The sequence below is a fragment of the Silene latifolia genome, chromosome 3, assembly GCF_048544455.1.
Source record: "Silene latifolia isolate original U9 population chromosome 3, ASM4854445v1, whole genome shotgun sequence".
Taxonomy (NCBI): Eukaryota; Viridiplantae; Streptophyta; class Magnoliopsida; order Caryophyllales; family Caryophyllaceae; genus Silene; species Silene latifolia.
Window position 1 is genome coordinate 10073925 of NC_133528.1, and position 22848 is coordinate 10096772.

General features: G+C 36.8%; 1 long non-coding RNA gene across 1 annotated transcript; it reads left to right on the forward strand.

The window, feature by feature from the left end:
* Nucleotides 1-577: 577 nt before the first annotated feature.
* LOC141645896 (uncharacterized) lies at nucleotides 578-3127 on the forward strand. Its single transcript, XR_012545212.1, has 3 exons — nucleotides 578-711; nucleotides 811-919; nucleotides 2819-3127. It is a non-coding gene; the product is annotated as an uncharacterized LOC141645896 (long non-coding RNA).
* Nucleotides 3128-22848: the final 19721 nt, after the last annotated feature.

The window sequence follows — 22848 nt, forward strand, 5'->3', positions numbered from 1 at the left end:
TTGTGCGTCAAAGTTCTTTCGACCGAACAAACTTTAAGTGAGCATATCTCCTGGTCACGGGTTCCAAACTCGGCAAACTTTTTTTTCAAATCGTAGTTGTAACGCCCCGTAATTTCGGACCGTTAATATATTTCGAAAATAATTTATTAATCAAATAAAAGTTGATATTTAAGTATTTAAAGTAAAAATAATTCAAAGAAATATAATTTTATTATATTTTGAAGAAAAGTATTTATTTTGATAGTTTCGAAATGTTTAAAAATAGTTTAAACCGTGTAAAACTTTTTATTTCGAAATAAGGGCGTATCGGGGGAAAAATGACAATTCTTTTGAACGTTGGGTAAACGAATTTGGAAATGGGTCGTATGAGTATTCAATTTTCTTGTAATCTCGTGTTTAAAAACTTTGGTCTTGTCGGAATTTGCATTTGACCTACGGTTTTAATTATTATCGAAACGAGTCAAAACCGACTCGAAAAATCCCGACTCAAACCCGCTCTTTCCTTTCTTTCTCTCCTTTCCCGCGGACCACACCCCCTTCCCCTTCATTTTTCTGATTTTCTTATTCTTATGTTCATCTTCAACCTTCCAACAACACCAAAACACCATTCTTGTTCATTTTCAAGCTAAAATCGCCCTAATTTCTTCATTTCTTATCGGATTTTCACGAAATTTACATTTCCGGAATCCCCTCGTCGAGATCTACAACTTGGTATAATTTAATTTCAGTTTTCTTGAAGTTGTTTTAAGACGAATTTTCGGTATTTTCGGTATTTATGTACTTATTATGGTGTTTTTATTGTTTAATTAGGTGAAGAATTGGAGGACGAGTTCGGGGACTCGTATATTGTCGAGGATAGCGGCTAGTTGTTGTTAGGGTTTGGGTTTTGAGGTGCTAATTGCTCGTTTTCTAGCTTAAGGTAACATATTTCGAGTTACTCGACGAAAGATCGTCACATGCTTTGTTGTTTTTGGATGTTTTGTGATTTTTGTTTGAGTAATAATTTTCACATGATTAAATTTGATGCATGCATGTTTAATCCATGTATTTTGTTAGTTTTAGTTAACAAGTTAGTATTTGGAACGATTAATTATGTTTCAGACGGTCTTATAATGAATAAAAATGGAAAAAAAAGAGGAGTAATAGTGGCGGCGAATGGCCCGACAAAGAGCTCCTAAGAGCCCATGGCTGGCCCGGTCGGCCCGTTGCTTGTTTCGCGGTTTTCCATGCATTGTTCGTTTTATTCTCGCCTTCTATTAGCTAGTTTAGTCGATAAAGACATGAGAATTGTCCCGTTCTAATTATGATTTGCATTTCATAATTAGTTAGTTGATTGATTAAAATATTCCGAGTAGTGTTTAGGGGTTTAACTTTGTTGTATTGGATTATGGTGTTTATCACAAAATGAAGAATGAAACAAAAGTTAAAAATGGTGGAATCTTTTGTAAATGAGAGTGTCAACTAATATATTAAAGGATAATAAGTGGTATACGCACCTAATTTAGTTTTTGTCACAGTGATAAATAATGTTAGGATAGTTTATAAATTGAAATTGTAATTAATAGGCTCAGAATGAATTTTATAGCAATAATTGTAATGATTTGATGATTGTGCCGAAAACTGAGCCTTAATCCCTTTGACTGATTCGATGTCAGTCAATTGAGTGATTGGTCAGCCGCAATTTGACCCGTACCTGTCGCAGGGCTGGGGTTGCGGGTAAAAATTCGGTTGGATGAAATTTTGAATGAATTAGATAATCGACCTTTTTCTTGTTTTAGGCCATTTATTATATCTTTATTCCACATGAGTAGTTAGTTGAATTTAAGTAACTTCTTATATTGTAGAAACGGCCCTAGATTCCCTGAAGCCTTTAACATGGTTAATATTGTTAGAATTGGAATTTAGTTTTGAATACTTATTGAGGACACTGTTGGATTGTTTGCTGAATAGACATTTATATAGCCTTTCACATGATAGAATGTTAGAATTTATGTTGGTAAGTAGGACTCTTTGCCCTCTTATGGTTAAGTGGGTGTCTTACTTGACTTGTGTGGTGAGTCTTGTGTGGTGTGGGCTAAAGTATTCAAGCTGAGACTAGCTGGGACTAGGTCCTAGGTGAGTATTTCGGCCTTCATCATAGATAGGTCTTTATAGTCTTTGACGAGTATATGTTCACTGCTTGATAGCCTTTGTGTTCCTGACTAGTGGATTTATATCCAAGTTGGGGCATGACCTCAGTTACTTATTTTGATAGTAAGTGGTCAGCTTAAGTACTAGCCAACCCTTTGGTGGACTCCTTAGGGTACTCACTTTGTTTTAGAAAAATTGTGGGTCTTGGGTACGGTGGTGTGTATCCGCATGTCTAGGTCTGCGCAGATTTTAGGCTAGGGTTGTGTTGTTTCTTGGCCATGTTTTATTAATATTAACCGCTGAGCCATGATACCGGTTCGATTACCTTCCCTACCTCGTGGTATAGACTCGAGTTACAAAGTGACTATTGACGGGACTAAGAACTTATGCCTGTCTTTGATATATTGCCCTTTCTTGTTTGATGATTCTATGAATCATAGAAGGTGAGATGCAAGCCGGCTATGGTTGATAGAGTTTGGATTACTATTTGTTATATGATTCACATGATAGTTTAGTTTGGTCAGTTTAGGGGTCATAGGTTAGATTACATGATAATTACATTGTTTATCATATTGTTTACATGTTACATTACATGTTACATTAATTTTGACGATTCGTGGCTGGGAGGACTCGAAGTTACTCCCCACTGAATTGTGGCTTTCGTGTTTGTATAAAATGCGATTGACAGGTTGTTGATGCTTTGTTGGGGTCACAGACGAGCTAGTGAGCATAAGGAACCTTGGACCTAGTTTTTGGCTATTCTTATAGTAAACCTTTTATCTTTTGGTTTTGTATATTATTTGAAGGGACATATGTCTCCCTTTTCTATTTTGGGTTTGTATCTTTACTTTTTCTTATCGTTAGCTATGTATGTAAATTAGTTCGTTAGCATTGCAGGTTTTGGCACCCGCCTCTTGGGAATGTTGGACATGTTGTGATTGGTTTAGAAAATTTTTTGAAATTACAGGTTTTTGGCTAGTTGGACCAATTACAAACATATCCTACCAGTTTTTCCGTAGAATTTACGCCTTTATTTATCGTTAATTTTAAGGGTGTCACAGTTGGTATCAGAGCCTATTGCTCCCGACGCACGTTTGTGCACCCCACTTAAAAATCACTTGACCTTTAAATAATAAACTTGAGAGAAGGGTAGGATGGGTAGAATTAGGATTTTATGTGGTAGTCTGTTTGTGATTGCTAATTGTTAGGTACTAATTAAATTTTTCCCTTTTGTAAGATGGCTCCGCCAAGAAGAGACATTAATGATGCTATCTTACTAGTTCTTACTCAAATTCTCCAAAATCAACAAAATCAACAGAATCAACAAGCTCCTCCTCCTCCTCCGCCTGCTGAGGGTACTCCAGGCACCTATACCTGGGTGGCTAATCAGTTGACCCGAATCAACACTCCCACTTATGGTGGAGAGATTGATCCAGCTGCTCTTACAGGGTGGTTTCGGGAGTTGGAGAAAAGCTTTACACTGTATGATGTCAAGGAGGAACATAAAGTGAAGCTAGCCTCTCATTTCCTAGTACGAGAAACAGACCGGTGGTGGTCCATGACTGGGCCTACCGTTTCAGCTGAACCGGGATTTGACTGGGTACATTTCAAGGAGTTAGTGGAGGCCCGTTTCTATCCGCAAGAGCTGAAACAGCAGAAGTTGAAGGGATTCATGGAGTTGAAGCAAGGAAGCCTTCCAGTTCAGGCCTTCACCGATAAATTCAACGAGTTGGCTCATTATGCAACTCGATTGGTGAAGGATGACAACGAAAATGCCTTCTTTTATCTTGAAAAGCTCTCCCCTAAGATCAAAAGCATGGTCCGTCGGGATTCCACTAGCTTTGTTTCAATCTACACCGATGCTTTGTGGGCTGAAAATTTCCTAAAAGACATTGAAAATGAAGCTCGTGCAACTAGTTCTAATCTTGGCAAGAGGCCTTTATATCCATCTTCTAGGCCCTTTACTCCTTCACCTAGGTTCATCTCATCTCCCTCTGACCCAAACAAGAGGAGATTTGTTTCTAATGTGCAAGCTAACCGGGGTGGTCAATCATCAGCTTTTAATGATAATAAAGGTACTAGAGACCGACTGTGCTATAACTGCAAGAAACCAGCACACCCTGGTAAATGCTTTGTTGATCCTATCATATGCTTTTCTTGTAACAAACCGGGCCACAAGGCCAATGTTTGCCCGGAAAGGAAGGTGACGGCTCCTACTACTCCCGTCGTCCCAGTGAGGCCAGTGAGGCCGAAGGGCCGTATCTTTGTTATGAGCCGAGCAGAAGCTGAGGCACATCCTGATATCATTACTGGTACATTTTCTATTTTTGATGTTCCTTGTTTGGTACTATTTGATACGGGTGCCTCTTTATCTTTTATTTCAATAAAACTCTCCAATAAATTATCACTTGAATCATCACAAGAAGAAAGTACATCTATATCCTTACCCTCTGGTGATGTCTTTTTCTGTTCTAAAATCTATCCGGAAGTCCCTATTTCTATTATGGGATCTATATTTCCAGCAAATCTTTTTCAATTTCCACTGGAAGAATTTGATGTCATTTTGGGCATGGATTGGTTACATACTTATCATGCTCGATTTGAATGTCGAGACCAGAAAATAATTCTTACAAGCCCTTCAGGTCACCGTGTGTCTTATCAAATGGTTAAAAGACAAACCGGTACTAAACTAATTTCTGCTATGAAGTTTGTCAATGCAATGAAAAAGGGTCATCAAGCCTTTTTGTGTATGGTGACTACTTCTGATTCTTCCTCTCTACCTCCTAAAGAGAACATTCCTGTAGTATGTGAATTTCCCGATGTTTTTCCTGATGAGCTACCGGGAATTCTACCTGAAAGGGAAGTTGAATTTGCTATTGATCTTATTCCTGGTACCGGCCCTATTGCTAAAGCTCCTTATAGGCTGGCACCGTCTGAAATGAAAGAGCTGAAGACTCAGCTGGATGATTTGATTGTCAAAGGTTTTATTCAACCTAGCTTTTCACCTTGGGGTGCTCCTGTTCTCTTTGTAAGAAAGAAGGATGGATCTATGCGATTATGCATAGATTATCGTGAACTTAACCGGGTTACTATCAAGAATAAATATCCTCTTCCTAGAATTGATGATCTTTTCGACCAACTCCGAGGTGCTTCTACTTTTTCTAAAATTGATCTTCGTTCGGGCTATCATCAAATTCCAGTCCGAGAAGTGGACATTCCTAAAAGCGCCTTGAGACGAGATATGGTCATTTCGAGTTTACGGTGATGCCATTCGGTTTGACCAATGCTCCATTTGTATTCATGGATCGGATGAACCGTACTTTGAGAGAACACCTTGACAAATGCGTTGTGGTGTTCATTGATGACATCTTGATCTATTCTAAATCTGAAGAAGAACATGTCCAACACCTTCGTGTTATTTTAGAGATTTTGCGCCGTGAAAAATGGTATGCTAAATTCTCTAAATGTGAATTCTGGTTACCTAAAGTGACCTTCCTTGGGCATGTCATTTCAAAAGAGGGCGTTATGGTAGATCCTGCCAAAATTGAAGCCGTTGTTGATTGGAAATGTCCAACCAATGTTTCTGAAATCCGTAGTTTTCTTGGCTTGGCGGGTTACTATCGGCGATTTGTGAAGGATTTCTCAAAGATTGCTAGGCCGATGACTCGATTCTTTGAGGAAAGAGTCTAAGTTTGTGTGGTCTCGAAGAGTGTGAAACGCCTTCCGGGAATTGAAAAAGAGGTTGACTACCGCTCCGGTGTTGACCTTACCTGAAGAAGGAGTGGACTTTGATGTATACTGTGATGCTTCTAAGCATGGTATAGGTTGTGTCTTGATGCAAAAAGGGAAAGTCATTGCTTATGCCTCTCGACAGCTTAGAGTTCATGAAGTTAACTACCCGACTCATGATCTTGAATTAGCTGCGGTAGTACATGCTTTGAAGATTTGGAGACACTACCTCATTGGAGTCCATTGCAACATCTACACCGACCACAAGAGCCTGAAATATCTCTTTACCCAAAAAGAGTTGAACATGAGACAAAGAAGATGGTTAGAATTGGTGAATGACTATGATGCCAATCTAATTTATCATGAAGGAAAAGCTAATGTGGTGGCTGATGCTCTTAGCAGAAAATCCTGTCATTCTTTGAATTCTTTTCGGGACTTACCTCCTGAACTTGCTTTAGAACTTCAAAAATTAGGAGTAAGCCTTGTAAAAAGGGGCTCTCATCATCTTGATGCCATGTCAGCTGAACCTGACTTCCACCGTGAGATCCGTACTTGCCTTCCTAATGATCCTACTTTCATATCCATTCGAGCTAAAATTCAACTTGGGCAAGCTAAGGATTGTAAGATTGATGATGATGGGTATCTTCGTTATCATGGTAGAATCTATGTTCCGAGTGCAGCTGATTTGAGAAAAAGAGTTCTTGATGAAGCACACCTTTCTCCTTACTCCATTCATCCGGGAGGTACCAAAATGTACAAAGATTTGAGATTACAATTCTGGTGGCCTAGGATGAAGATTGAAGTTATGGAGTATGTCAAGAAATGCCTCACTGTCGAAAGTAAAGATAGAGCATCAAAAGCCCGGGGGTTTGCTTCAACCCTTGGATGTTCCTCTTTGGAAATGGGAGTCTATATCCATGGATTTTGTAATGGCTTTACCCAGGACTTCCACTGGGAAGAATGCTGTTTGGGTGGTTGTGGACCGATTGACTAAGTGTGCTCGGTTTATTCCCATTAGAGAGACCTGGGGTTTAGAAGTTCTAGCTGGTGCCTATGTGAATGAAGTAGTACGCTATCATGGGGTTCCTAAAGATATAGTTTCAGATCGAGATCCTCGATTTTGTTCTCGTTTCTGGACTGCATTACAGGAGGCCTTGGGTAGTAAACTGTTGATGAGCACTGCTTTTCACGCTGCCACTGATGGTCAAACTGAGAGAACAATTCAAACTTTAGATGATCTTCTTCGTGCCTGTGCCTTAGATTTCCAAACTTCTTGGGAGAAATGTTTACCTTTGGTTGAATTCTCTTACAACAACAGCTATCAAGCCTCCATTAAAATGGCACCATATGAAGCTCTGTATGGTAGAAAATGCCGTACTCCTGTATGTTGGGATCAAACCCAAAATGTTCCAATGTTAGGACCTGATTTGGTGACCGAGTCCATTGAACAAGTTAAGATCATTCGGGAGCGGATGAAAGCCGCTCAGGACCGTCAAAAATCATATGCTGATGTCCGTCGTCGACCACTTTCCTTTGAGGTTGATGATCAAGTATTCCTTAAAGTGTCACCTATGAAAGGGGTGAAACGGTTTGGCGTTAAAGGAAGCGATCCCTAAATATATTGGACCTTTTCAGGTGATTGAAAAGATTGGTCCAGCTGCTTACCGTTTAGAATTGCCCCCAAATCTGAGCAAGGTTCACAATGTCTTCCATGTTTCTCAGTTGAGGAAGTATATTAGTGACCCTAGCCATATCATCCAAGAAGAGATTCTTGAATTGGAGCCTAACTTGGTGGTTGAAGAAAGGCCAATTCGGATTCTTGAAAAAGCTAATAAGCAACTTAGGAGCAAAGTTGTACCTCTAGTCCGTGTTCTTTGGCGTTGTGGAAATGTCGAAGAAGAGACTTGGGAAACTGAAGCTTCTATGTTAGCTAAATATCCTGAATTATTCTCGTAAGGTATTCCTATTCTTACTCTTTTTCCGAGTTACTAAGCCTTATATAATCATAATTAGTAAAGATATTATTCTTACTATAGAATTTTAAACTAAAAGTTTGAAAATGCTTGTACGATTTTCAATGGTTTTAACATTAGTGAATGTTGAATCTCGTTGTTGGTGACGTCCCAATAATGGGTTTTCTCATTTATTGGTGTAGAAATATTTTTATATCTTGATATGAATATGGATGTTCTTGTCTGATCAACAAGAGTATCACCGTTTCACTGAAAAGATACCTATATTTTCTAATAACTATAATTTCTCCTTCTAAGTTTCGAGGACGAAACTTTTTAAAAGGAGGGGTGATTGTAACGCCCCGTAATTTCGGACCGTTAATATATTTCGAAAATAATTTATTAATCAAATAAAAGTTGATATTTAAGTATTTAAAGTAAAAATAATTCAAAGAAATATAATTTTATTATATTTTGAAGAAAAGTATTTATTTTGATAGTTTCGAAATGTTTAAAAATAGTTTAAACCGTGTAAAACTTTTTATTTCGAAATAAGGGCGTATCGGGGGGAAAATGACAATTCTTTTGAACGTTGGGTAAACGAATTTGGAAATGGGTCGTATGAGTATTCAATTTTCTTGTAATCTCGTGTTTAAAAACTTTGGTCTTGTCGGAATTTGCATTTGACCTACGGTTTTAATTATTATCGAAACGAGTCAAAACCGACTCGAAAAATCCCGACTCAAACCCGCTCTTTCCTTTCTTTCTCTCCTTTCCCGCGGACCACACCCCCTTCCCCTTCATTTTTCTGATTTTCTTATTCTTATGTTCATCTTCAACCTTCCAACAACACCAAAACACCATTCTTGTTCATTTTCAAGCTAAAATCGCCCTAATTTCTTCATTTCTTATCGGATTTTCACGAAATTTACATTTCCGGAATCCCCTCGTCGAGATCTACAACTTGGTATAATTTAATTTCAGTTTTCTTGAAGTTGTTTTAAGACGAATTTTCGGTATTTTCGGTATTTATGTACTTATTATGGTGTTTTTATTGTTTAATTAGGTGAAGAATTGGAGGACGAGTTCGGGGACTCGTATATTGTCGAGGATAGCGGCTAGTTGTTGTTAGGGTTTGGGTTTTGAGGTGCTAATTGCTCATTTTCTAGCTTAAGGTAACATATTTCGAGTTACTCGACGAAAGATCGTCACATGCTTTGTTGTTTTTGGATGTTTTGTGATTTTTGTTTGAGTAATAATTTTCACATGATTAAATTTGATGCATGCATGTTTAATCCATGTATTTTGTTAGTTTTAGTTAACAAGTTAGTATTGGGAACGATTAATTATGTTTCAGACGGTCTTATAATGAATAAAAATGGAAAAAAAAGAGGAGTAATAGTGGCGGCGGCAATGGGTCCGACAAAGCAGCCCGGGCAGCCCACGGCTGGCCCATGGCTGGCCCGGGTCGGCCCGTTGCTTGTTTCGCGGTTTTCCATGCATTGTTCGTTTTATTCTCGCCTTCTATTAGCTAGTTTAGTCGATAAAGACATGAGAATTGTCCCGTTCTAATTATGATTTCTGTTCATAATTAGTTAGTTCAGTTGATTAAAATATTCCGAGTAGTGTTTAGGGGTTTAACTTTGTTGTATTGGATTATGGTGTTTATCACAAAATGAAGAATGAAACAAAAGTTAAAAATGGTGGAATCTTTTGTAAATGAGAGTGTCAACTAATATATTAAAGGATAATAAGTGGTATACGCACCTAATTTAGCTTTTGTCACAGTGATAAATAATGTTAGGATAGTTTATAAATTGAAATTGTAATTAATAGGCTCAGAATGAATTTTATAGCAATAATTGTAATGATTTGATGATTGTGCGAAAACTGAGCCTTAATCCCTTTGACTGATTCGATGTCAGTCAATTGAGTGATTGGTCAGCCGCAATTTGACCCGTACCTGTCGCAGGGCTGGGGTTGCGGGTAAAAATTCGGTTGGATGAAATTTTGAATGAATTAGATAATCGACCTTTTTCTTGTTTTAGGCCATTTATTATATCTTTATTCCACATGAGTAGTTAGTTGAATTTAAGTAACTTCTTATATTGTAGAAACGGCCCTAGATTCCCTGAAGCCTTTAACATGGTTAATATTGTTAGAATTGGAATTTAGTTTTGAATACTTATTGAGGACACTGTTGGATTGTTTGCTGAATAGACATTTATATAGCCTTTCACATGATAGAATGTTAGAATTTATGTTGGTAAGTAGGACTCTTTGCCCTCTTATGGTTAAGTGGGTGTCTTACTTGACTTGTGTGGTGAGTCTTGTGTGGTGTGGGCTAAAGTATTCAAGCTGAGACTAGCTGGGACTAGGTCCTAGGTGAGTATTTCGGCCTTCATCATAGATAGGTCTTTATAGTCTTTGACGAGTATATGTTCACTGCTTGATAGCCTTTGTGTTCCTGACTAGTGGATTTATATCCAAGTTGGGGCATGACCTCAAGTTACTTATTTTGATAGTAAGTGGTCAGCTTAAGTACTAGCCAACCCTTTGGTGGACTCCTTAGGGTACTCACTTTGTTTTAGAAAAATTGTGGGTCTTGGGTACGGTGGTGTGTATCCGCATGTCTAGGTCTGCGCAGATTTTAGGCTAGGGTTGTGTTGTTTCTTGGCCATGTTTTATTAATATTAACCGCTGAGCCATGATACCGGTTCGATTACCTTCCCTACCTCGTGGTATAGACTCGAGTTACAAAGTGACTATTGACGGGACTAAGAACTTATGCCTGTCTTTGATATATTGCCCTTTCTTGTTTGATGATTCTATGAATCATAGAAGGTGAGATGCAAGCCGGCTATGGTTGATAGAGTTTGGATTACTATTTGTTATATGATTCACATGATAGTTTAGTTTGGTCAGTTTAGGGGTCATAGGTTAGATTACATGATAATTACATTGTTTATCATATTGTTTACATGTTACATTACATGTTACATTAATTTTGACGATTCGTGGCTGGGAGGACTCGAAGTTACTCCCCACTGAATTGTGGCTTTCGTGTTTGTATAAAATGCGATTGACAGGTTGTTGATGCTTTGTTGGGGTCACAGACGAGCTAGTGAGCATAAGGAACCTTGGACCTAGTTTTTGGCTATTCTTATAGTAAACCTTTTATCTTTTGGTTTTGTATATTATTTGAAGGGACATATGTCTCCCTTTTCTATTTTGGGTTTGTATCTTTACTTTTTCTTATCGTTAGCTATGTATGTAAATTAGTTCGTTAGCATTGCAGGTTTTGGCACCCGCCTCTTGGGAATGTTGGACATGTTGTGATTGGTTTAGAAAAAATTTTGAAATTACAGGTTTTTGGCTAGTTGGACCAATTACAAACATATCCTACCAGTTTTTCCGTAGAATTTACGCCTTTATTTATCGTTAATTTTAAGGGTGTCACAGTAGTACTCTGGAGGATGATCGATTTGAAAAAAAATCTTCACTTTCTAATTCATAAATACGAGTTATGACCTCTTTAAATTTTTTGGATCAAAAATTTGAGTATTTTGTGCAAAGTGACCATCTTCAGGAGTACCGCGTGAATTACCCTTGCAGAAGACGTACACCAACTAAAATATGACCTTGAAAATTTATCAAATAATAAAGCATACAGAAGTATTAAATTAATTCTAAGAAAAAAGTTTATACATTAAATTAAACTTATAACAAATATATGGATATGTCAATCATAGGTCGGAATCCGGTGAGAACCACCCAGTCACCCAGATAATGAGAACCATGATAATCACTCACATCCCTCAGATCTAATAATATTACGGAAGGTGAGATTAACTCAACAAAACTCCAAATCCTTCGACGTACACCCAAACAATCAGATTTCATTCATTTTCCATTTTTCCTTTATCTCTCATCTTTCTTTATCTCTCTTCGACTATCAAAGCCTTCAACATCACTAACTCTGCCTTATACGTTCAATCGTCGAGACTAACACAACCGTACCTGACGATCAATGGATCCTTATGCTTCGACGAGATAAAATTCTGATATTGATAATTATTTTTTGTGAAATTAGGGTTTATATGTTTTTAATTTTTTGATTCGTCGATTAAATTAGTTGAATTTAGGGTTGATTATTTGTTTATAGTCATAATAATGAATTATGTTTGTTAAATTAAGGTTTCGTGAATTAAATTGTGGAAACTGGATAATTAGGGAGGAAATTGATTCATTACTAAATTGGTTAAAATCGTGAAATCTGCGACTGAATATTGTGAATTACATAGTCTTTATTATTATCAAAGCATTAGTTATGTGTATCTAATTCTGTTTAGGTGCATCAAAATTAGGGTTTCGTGAAAATTGGGGCAATTGAGAAATTAGGGTATGGGGAGTTCAGAAATTACCCAAATTAGGAGAAATTTTGAAATTTGGGACTTAATTTCATAAAAAAGGAGTCTGTATAATTATCAAATTAGGGTTGTTTATTCTTCATTATTGTTCATTATTTTTACAACAATAACAACTCTTCAAATGAAGGAGTGACGGTTGAAGTCAATGCATCAGAAATATTTGCACTTATAACCAATGTTTCTGAACTTGTGATTTCCGAACTTATTCAAGGTGCAATTCTCTTCATTTAAACTATTGATTCTTTTTATTTAATGGACGAAGATGTAGACTATAGACTTAGTCTTTGTTATTATTGTTAAAAAGTTGGTAGCACTCCCAGATAAGTAAGTTTGTGCAAAGGGGAATGTCAATTAACCCCACACATACCATATAGACTATCTATTAGGCAACGATATTTTACATAGTTCATGCATGTACGAGGTTGTTTAATGCACATACAACGCTTTTCCATGCACGTACGAGGTTGTCGTACCACAAGGCCTGAATATAACAATGATAATAGTGACATATGGCCATATGGGTTATGGCGAACCAATTATTTGAGGTTCAGATTTTATGGAGTTGATATCGCCCGTTGGATTGATTTACGAGTTTGTGTTGTTGGGTCAACTTCATTACTCAGGTTAAATTAGGCTTTATTCGGGTTGAAAAATCAAGCATATGAGCTAGCATTCAACCGTATTTTCTTTGAATTATCTATTCGTGGACTTATGAATACACAAAGATGATTCATTTTGTTAAATTTCTAGGGTGCATTATTACCATGTGTTAAGTGCTTTAGTATGTTGACTGGTGACGATAAACAAGCCTACTTGTTTAATAAAGAGATAAAGGCAAAGACCGTACACTGTTAGAAACTTTGATCTTGCCTCATTTTATCAGGGTAGACTCTAAAATATGTGGTACGTGATAAAGGCAAAAGGCAAAGACCGTACACTTTTAGAAATTAGCATCACATACGGCATATACTTACTCTTCTCTAATCATATACCATGTCCATGTCCAACTTGAGGTAGCTGTTTAATAAGTTTTCTTGCGAGTGCTGAATAAGTTGTTTACTTAGTTTGAAAGTCAAATAGCTCAATTGGGAGAGCATTGTGCAATGCACAAGATATGGATTCGACTCCCATATTGGCTATGAAATACCAAATCATTCTTTTACTCTAAAATGAAAAATAGTGTAATTGGTAATCCTATTTCCAGTATGGCATGTTTGGTAATAGTTTTGATATGCTACTCTTTGAAATTCTTGTATTGAACTTCTGATCATTGCAAAGCTATTACACTGGCTCATTACCATTGTTGCTGCTCGCTTAAGTCCGATCGAGGTGTGCGCGCCATTGCTCGAATATGATTATAGCCTCATCAATAATTGTATTGTATTGCTTGCATCATGGCACGTTCCTATCATTGGATTTGCGATTTAATAGGCTATATGAGACTCAAACCCATACCTTTGTGCAAAATTTGCACATTGCTCTACCATTGAGCTAATATATAGCCTTTAACATACGCTAAACAAGTACGAGTATGAAATAATGGGCGTATCATATGATTATGGCCGCCTAAATAACTGACATATGTACATTAAAATGTTTATTGAACAAACTAAAATCAAAATTAGTTATCAACTCGAAACAAAACATCACTGTAGGAGAGAAATATGAGGCTAACAGGTTGAGAAACAAATCAAATTCTCTTTTATAACATTAACTCTTTTATACCAAACCCTTACAACATTGCGAAATTAATAAAAAGCTTTATCTCAGAATATAAGAGGTAATGTGCGAGCAGATGAAATGCCAAAATTTGATAAGTGGTTGCAGAATAAAGTGCACCAGTAGATAAGCAAGTAATACCATGATACTTGCACCTAAGACATCCAGCAAATTCCCAAAGCATCAGAACTGGTCACAAGGCAGTCTTTACATCAATCCCAACAAGTATTTCCCTCCAAAATGCATAGAGATTAAAGATCAATTTCAGCCCCTGAAAAAAGAGAGTCAAAATCATTGGCATAAAATAAAATTCTAGGTTTCAGCCACAGTCACAATTACTTAAATCTTATACACAAGATGGCACAACTAAACTATGTAAATGCTAAAGAATATAAACATTTTTGTGTTCAGGTCTCAAAAGGTCAGGGAACACATCATGAACTACTTGAGTTAAGATAACAAATTACATTCATCAGAAAGATAACTATAAACAAACTACTTAAATGGGCAGGTTTAACTGAAAACTAATGTCCTTAACCAATAGTGATTAGTATCATAATATAACCAACTGAAGCAACTGAAAAACTTTTTAATGCACATAGAACCTTATTTCATGCACACGAAACCTTATTTCATGCACATAAAACCTTATTTCATGCACATAGAATCTTATTTCATGCACATATAATCATATTTCATGCATGTACGCGGTTGTTTAATTCACATATATTGCTTTTTCATGCATCTACAAGGCTACTTCATGCATTCATAAGTCTATTGCACCCAAAACCCTAACCATTATTATTGGGGAAAACAATGGGGGAATAGTGTCCTAAAATTTAGGTCGGGAAAGGGTTTAGGGTTGGTTTAAGCGGACCACTACCTTTATTATCATTCGAACGATAAAAAGATCAAAAGACATCCTAGAGGGGAAGAATGAACCATTTTTTTAAGGGACGGGATTAAAACAACTTACGGAACTGAAGAACTTTTTAATGCACATATAATCTTATTTTATGCACATAAAACCTTATTTCATGCACATATAATCTTATTTCATGCATGTACGTGGTTGTTTAATGCACATATATTGTTTTTTCATGCATCTATTACTTCATGCACTAATAAGGCTATTGCACCCTAAATCTTTGCCATTATTTTTGGGAAGAGATCAAAGACAAAAAAAACAAAAACTATGCAGATATTCATACTTGGATTACTTTGCTAAAGTCATTCTTACTTGCAGTTGTTGATTTTGGTAGAAAATAATCTTTTCCTGATCCAACTCCTTTTATTGGTGGTTTTTGCTTCACTGCAACAATCTTTCGCCCCATAACTGTTAGCGATTTGAGTGATATTTTCAGACAGATAAAAGACAAAAGCAAACTGTTGTACAAATTACATTTTGAATAACTCAAAACACGGAGCGTATACTAAACTAAATCGGCATTGTTTACACATGAAATGTAAACAATTTCAGCAACAAGTCAAAAAAATCCAGCGTAATTACCAACTTGAAATGTAAACAATTTCAGCAGCAAGTTGACAAAATCCAGCCTAATTAACACAAAACATTGATTCCAAAGAAAAAACACAATAAGCGACAATTTGAATAAAAAAAATAAGTTGGTATTAATAATTGAACTTTTAGGCTATTATAAACTGTAGAAAGTGAGGTAATCAAAACTTCAACAATTTTCGAGTATAAAACTCATCAGCAACAATTAACTGTGAACAAAAATTTATAAAATAAATAAACAAAAGAGATCGTAATGTAATAAGGAGTTCTATACCAGAAACAATTGTAGATGATTTTAGTTGGATTCACTTTTTTGCGCTAATACCTGCAAATTTTATAAAGAACAATTCACAAATAATCAAAGCCTGATGACAATTTATATGATCAACGAATCAAAATGAAGCATCTTATCGAGTCGATCTAATTCCTAACCGAAGAACCCTCTAGGTACATATTTGTTATTCGGTTTCTCCGGTGGGCTATTGGGCAATCATGTCTATACTAGTTAAAGCAAGGTCTAGTTAGAGTATCAACAAACTCCATCAGATTTGTATGTAGAAGCATTATTTGGACTGAAAATTAAACTATAGTATATACGATTATTTACTAGTCCAATCACTTCCATTGAACAAGGTAACATGGAGGAATAGAAAATAATAAATGAGAGCAGTATAAATTGAATTAGAATGGGAACAGTGAATGAACAAGCAGTGGACTAGTGAGGGAGTATGATTCAGTTAAATAGGACAATGATAGTGATTGAAGAGATGAGTTTAATAAATGCTACGAAGTATACAAATGTTCTTCTGGTTCTAATTGCGTAAAGAAGGATAGTCATTCATTCATACATTCATTCACAATAAGACCACGAAACTAAGAATTTGCCATATAAGAACAATTAAGTAGCTAAATTAGGGAAACTTCTGGAAATTCAGCCCCTAATTTCATGATTTCAACCAATTTACGTAATTTCTCAACTTCTGCAACCCTAATTTCTCAGTTTCCCCAATCTAATTCACGAAAACCCTAATTTCACAAACATAATTCATCACCACGACTTTAACACATTAATCAAAGCCTAAATTCAACTAAATTAATCAACAAATAAAAAAATTACAAACTGAAGAAGATATAAACCTTAATATCAACAAAAATTAACAATTGATATCGAAAGTTTACCTCATCGGAGTACCAGGATCCATTGCTGGAAGAAGCGTGGAAGATTTCGATCGTCGAAGAGTTTGATCAGAATGTTTGTGACGATTGAACGTAGAGAAAGCATGAGCTAGAATGCGTTGAATGATTTGATAGTCAAGAGAGAGAGGAAAAAAATACGAGAGAGAAAGGAAATTTGGAAAAATGAATTGAGTCTTGAGGTTTGGAGGTGCGACGGTTTTTGGCAAAGTTAGAATTTGTTTAATCAATGTCCATCTCACCGTCAAATATAAGTTTGATCTAAGGGTTGTGAGTGGTTCTCATGGTTCTCATTATCTCGATGGTTCTCATAGGATCTCAAATTTGTCAATCATTCAAGCACTTGATTTATGATATATAACAACAACAAAAAAAAATATAATAATATATACCATCTAATTTCTGTTTCACAAATTCATCATAATAAACTTGACTCAAAAAAATTAAAACAGTCTCGTAAATACATATAAACTCGAAAACTAAAGGGCGTAAACCGTGAGGTAATACACTAGGTTGCACGGACACGGCACTTTTTAGCGTAATCTTTTTTCTCTTATACTAGTTATCATTAATTTTCTGTTTGAAACAAAATAATTACCCAACTTTATTTTTTCATTTATCTACACTTAATCCAAAAAAAATCAAACCCAATTCTTGCTATATTATCTTTATTGTTACCTTTTAGAGCATCTCTAATGGTTTGGCTTAGGGACTTACTTGCAATTTCATAAAATTGCAAGCTAGTAGGTCAACCATTGGAGTTGACCATGTAAACTAGCTTTGCCCAAAATATTTTAAGCTAGTAGCTCCATAGAGCTACTTGCTTAAATGGACCCACAAATGTAATTTAACCAATAGAAAAATAGTTATCATATTAATAAAGTTTTAATTTTTATTTTAAAAATTGGAAATTGAATAAATAAATAGAGGAGTATATTAAGTGGGTCCAATTAAGCTAGTAATAAGTTGGCTAAACCATTAGAGTAAATTATAGCTTAAAATGGTTGTAGCTTAAAAAAATAATGTGGCAAATGTAAGCTAGTGACAACTAACTTACCATTGTAGATGCTCTTATCTCCTCCAAAAATTCACAATCACGAACGGTAAGTCAATATAAAACATTTATTTAATTTATTAATCTGTTATTACTAATCAAATTGACGTAATTATGTATCTTTTGTTAATTAAGTTAGGATTATGTTAAAATTAATTTAAGGGTGGTTCGATGGCAGAAGTATTGGTGACTGGGTAGTCGCCGGTGACATGGGCGTGCGCCACCGGCGAGAAGTACTGCAGAGGAGGTAGGAGTGGTGGCCGGCGATCTGGGTTGGAGTGGCGGACGGAGTTAAGGGCGCGTGCCGGTGTGTATTACTTCTCCTTTGGATCAAATGGCCCCTCTTTTTTTCGCCGAATTTAAAACATTTATTTAATTTATTAATCTGTTATTACATTTGCCTGTTCTATGTCGTATAATGCATTAACGCGATAATTACACTACTTTGACGAGGTCAGTCTTCTGCCACTCTCAATACAGTTGATACTTCCGACTTCGTATCATTTTACCTAATTCCAATCGTAGTTCAATTGAATTGATTTTAAATTAGGGATTGCATGAGATTAACTAAAAGTTTTTTCATCAATCCAGCCAATTCATTTATATTGTCCTATTTTATTATTCTGGAATGTTTTAAAAAAAACGTTATAAAATAAAATATTGTTATAGAATAAGAAATAGAGAAGAAATGTAGAGAGAAAATAAGCAAAAACATTGAGAGAGGGAAGAGAGATATCTTATTCATTATTGATGGGGTATATATAGTACATAGGAAAAGGGTGAAATGGAACCCTAATTACATATATAATGGATATAATCCCAATGGACATCCACACGAACTAATATTTCATAACACTCCCTCTTGGATGTACATTACTGAAAAATATGCCTCGTTAAAACCTTACTAGAAAAACCCTGTGGGAAAAACACTAGTAAGGAAAAAGAGTACAATATTCCTCTAATACGCAAGCAAATAAGCTGCCTCGTTAAAACCTTTCTATGGAAAACCCAGTGTGACAAAACCATAGATAAGGAAAAAGAGTACAGCGCGTGCACACTCCCCCTGATGGTTGCATCACTTGTAAAACGTTAATGCAACTCACGATGTGACTGTAACACCCCCATACTCCAAGTGCCTTACCAGGACCACTCAGGTATAAGGATACTACCATCTCGGTTGCCCGAGGTACTGAATATCGTAAGACAATAAAGAAACGTACTTTTAAAGTAATTATAGATTAAACGATTACATGTTCAAAACCAAAACTAATAAAAGGAATTACAAGGTTCTCAGACGGTCTACTGCTAAAACTATCAAAGCTACTAGACCTCGTCTGACACAGCGGAAGACTTCTAACTGCCATGTGATGACTCATCCCAGCTATCCCATACGCGTCATATCATACCTGCTCAATAACTGCTCACCACCCCCGAATGGATCACCACAGTTTTTAAAACATTTAAACGGGGGTCAGTACTAATCACACAATTCAATACATATATCAACAATAAGATAAACAGACAGCTTAACTGTCACACACACACAACCAACCAATTCCAATCATCTCAATCACTGATTGTCCATTGGACCAGCCCTGCCAGTGGGGGACCGCAGCCGTACCCACCAAATCCCCGCTCCACATAGTGAGCGATAACCCTGTCCATTAATGTGCACATCCCTTCTGTGGCGGGTTCCACAGAAGGCGAAACTAGGGCGTTAAGCCACTCCCGCAAGTGACCCCACTCAGCCGAGGACACCCCTCGAGAACCACAGACAGCAATCACAATCACAATCACAACCGTCACAATACAATTACAATTACTATATTATTCAATCAACCACAACACATCAACAATCATCCCATTATGGGACTAATACTGAGTAGGAAATCCTACCTGGTATGCACACAATCAGACGGTCTCTACTGCTGAGTCAAAAAGCCTCTTCTATGAACCCTCCTCCTATCATACAACACATAAGGGCTACCAAATCACATACTACACATAAAACCCCCAAATCTCTAAATTAGGGTTTAACCAAAACAAAGGAAAGACAATAAAAAGGGTACGTAGATCTTACCCTCGACGCAAGGAACTCAACGGTATAACCAACGACGAGAACTGACCTTCCAAACTCCGGGATTTGCTAACAATGCGATTAAGAAGATGAATGAACTTGCTTTCTCTCTTTAACAGTAATTTAGGTTTTTGTAAAAGTGTTTAGAATGATGACGGAAAGATTATATATCTTAATCGCATAATTAACAAAACCCGAGAAAACCCCCCGTAAAACCGGCTACTCGATCGAGTACCCGAGGTACTCGATCGAGTACCCCCTTACTCGATCGAGTATCCTAGCTACTCGATCGAGTACCCAACAGGTCAGAAAATTTTCTAAAACGCAACTTACCCTTACTCGACAGAGTAAGGCCTACTCGATAGAGTACCCAAAGACTCATAAATACGGAGTATTACAGTCTTCCCTCCTTAAAAAGAACTTCGTCCCCGAAGTTCAACCCATACATAAAAACAACCATACTGACTCGACCAAAACACAACAACTTAGCTAAGGACTCAAGAACTCGACCAAACATAGAACATGAACTCTTAACACCCACTCCACCAACTATGTTTACTTCCACAACATGACTCACTATATCGTATCTACCACATATATATCTCTCACGATACCAACTCCATACATAACCAACTACCATCCTCATCGCCGCTAGCTCCATAATATCATCAACTATCAAATCCAATACCAAGACACTCATAGACATCAAACGGAATGTTACATTCTACCACCCTTAAAAGGAACTTCGTCCTCGAAGTTTACTCACACTCGTAACCTCATCATCCAACTGTCAACACTAGTGAAATATTCTCACACTCCTAAACATCACGCTACTACAAGCACGGTCATGACCTTTAATAAAATCTCCTACAACACGAATCGATCTTTTATTCTACATCAAGACTCAACTTCCGAATATATTACCATATGTACAACCATCAAAATCTGTTTTATCGCATCCTACTCCTCTTAAGACAAATGTTACGTCCTCGTAACTCACTAATACCAAACCATATCTATATCTCATTACCCCTCGTACCACCACATGTCAAAGATAACCGTCTATAAACCAAACACTCACCATTCTTATATCCAAGGCTCCCATACATAAACATTTCCCATTCCTCAACTCATTCGGCATAGCACCTAACCTATACCATAAACTCGTAGCAAATCACCATACCCACTCTTCATTATTACTGCCAAACAACATACCTCTCTATGTAAGACACTTATCTCCCAGAAGCATAACTCACGATCCGCACTCGTTACGTACACGCACACTAGATCCTCAAGTTCTTTCTTTCATTACCGCAAAACTCATACACAACTTAATCATGACACTAATTCCCCCAACACCCTACACTCACTGTCTCAACAAAAGATTATGAACTACCTGCCGCTTTCAGATCATTACCACACATGTTCCACGAATCATTTTCCATTACCATGTCTACCGATGTCTCATCTGAAAACAAGATCAAAATTATCAGAATAACCTCTCACAACCGTGTCCCATCACAGAATATCACTATCCCATGACAACAACGAAAACATATACAACTCTATTTCATATCATATTCTACCTCATTCCCAACTTAACCTGGTAAAGAAAACATCAATAAACAAGACAACTGTCTATCTGCACAAACTGAAACTCGCAGGGAGCAACATCAAACAAAACAACAATCTATGTATAACTGGTATGTACTTTCGAAACTCGAATCATAATCATCCCGCCTACTCCACCACAACCGGTGATGGCATCACAACACCGTCACCAACAGCCACACCGTAGTGCGAAAATACCCGCATCACAGCACTATGTACCGTGCCCGGATCACCACCCGAGGCACCACAACCACACCGATAGACATCACAACTGCATACAATTCCCATAAATACTGACTCAGCATAACTTCTCAGACAAGAAAAACTTGCTCAAATCCACTTTATTAAATCACCACGCAACATATTATATGGATAAACAGATAAGCATCTCATGAACATCATCTCTACCATTTCACGGAATACACATGTGTTATCAATACGCATAAAATTATAACTAGCCATGTCAAATCAATCAAATTATTACCTTTTTGGATATCATTCAATTAGATTACCGTGTCCAACATATATATTACAGAACATTCATCAAACAACTTTATAATTATCACACCATACCACTTCTTGTGAGGTCAGAACCTCACACAAACATTTACACATATCATCGACCCATAATCACAACCAACTAGTCAATCCTGACCACGTAAGTTACCACTCGATAAAGGTTACCTGCCGCCCGAGTTTAACTCATATGCCCCTCATAACATATTCCCCCATTCGCACAACCATCACTTCCTGCCAAATATAACCATACCTTCACTATTCAACTAATAGCATCCGCCTCATCTAACCACATCTTATGCCCTCTCACAATCATACACAACATTCAGGTCCCTACCAAATCAACCTCTTTTAGAATTGCTACCTTTCTAATATACCATCACTCTTAACCACTAGTGATAACACCACAAAGCCACCACCGCTCGTATATCAAATCTCTTACACTCATATCAAAATAACGTGGTTTTTCTCCTATTTTTGGTTAACATTCCGAATAACGAACATCAAACTCATCCACAAAATTACCTCAACATTATTCCCAATACTATCTTATTTGTATTGTCATTCAACTCTCCACCAAATATCTCGTATCGTGCCAATACTCCACCAACTTCTTACTCCCTTAATTCCTCGAAACTCATTATCAATCATGTTGTCCTGAAACTCCTATATAACCTTTAGCTAACATCCTCGTGATACTATCACACATTTCGATGATTCCTTACCTTTATATCACACAGCTCCGGTGAACATTTTCCTCAGCTTACTTTTATCCTTCTTTTCTCTTTACACTCAATAATACCAATTAATATTTCAACTCCTTATTCCTTCTAGCTAACTCTTTAGAAATCCGGTTACCCCTTCGTTGCTCCAAAACTCGAATTCCATTAATTTCTACCGACATCATCTCACTCTTT